The 299-nt window shown below is 37.1% G+C and overlaps 1 protein-coding gene across 1 annotated transcript in view; it reads left to right on the top strand.

Annotated features, from left to right (window-relative positions):
- LOC119592394 (neuropeptide FF receptor 1-like) overlaps positions 1–299 on the top strand; it is a 97,236-nt gene that overhangs the window by 48,602 nt on the left and 48,335 nt on the right. The gene's annotated exons all lie outside the window — the stretch shown is intronic.

Below are 299 nucleotides of genomic sequence, written 5' to 3'. Positions count from 1 at the left end.
ATCCAATTAAAGTTGCAGCAAGCACACTCAAGCCAAGATTTAGGGCAAACCCCAAAATATGCAATAAATAACATAACACGAATCTAAAACATGAGAGAAGCACATTGTCCATCGACTGCACCAGTTTTCAAGGATACTAACTATCTCAGTCTCCCCATATAGCAATCTTTCTAGGTTCGTCATCGTTTTGAAAATAAGGTTAGAACTTTCATTCTGTAATTTTAGATTATTTATGGACTGGCTTGACCTTAAAAGGGTGTCGTGTCTTACGAAGAAAAAGGACAAATATGCGCTTGGAT

Source organism: Penaeus monodon, chromosome 30 (genome assembly GCF_015228065.2).
Source record: "Penaeus monodon isolate SGIC_2016 chromosome 30, NSTDA_Pmon_1, whole genome shotgun sequence".
Classification (NCBI taxonomy): domain Eukaryota; kingdom Metazoa; phylum Arthropoda; class Malacostraca; order Decapoda; family Penaeidae; genus Penaeus; species Penaeus monodon.
Note: the sequence above shows the minus strand (reverse complement) of the source record. Positions and strands in the feature narration are given on the sequence as shown.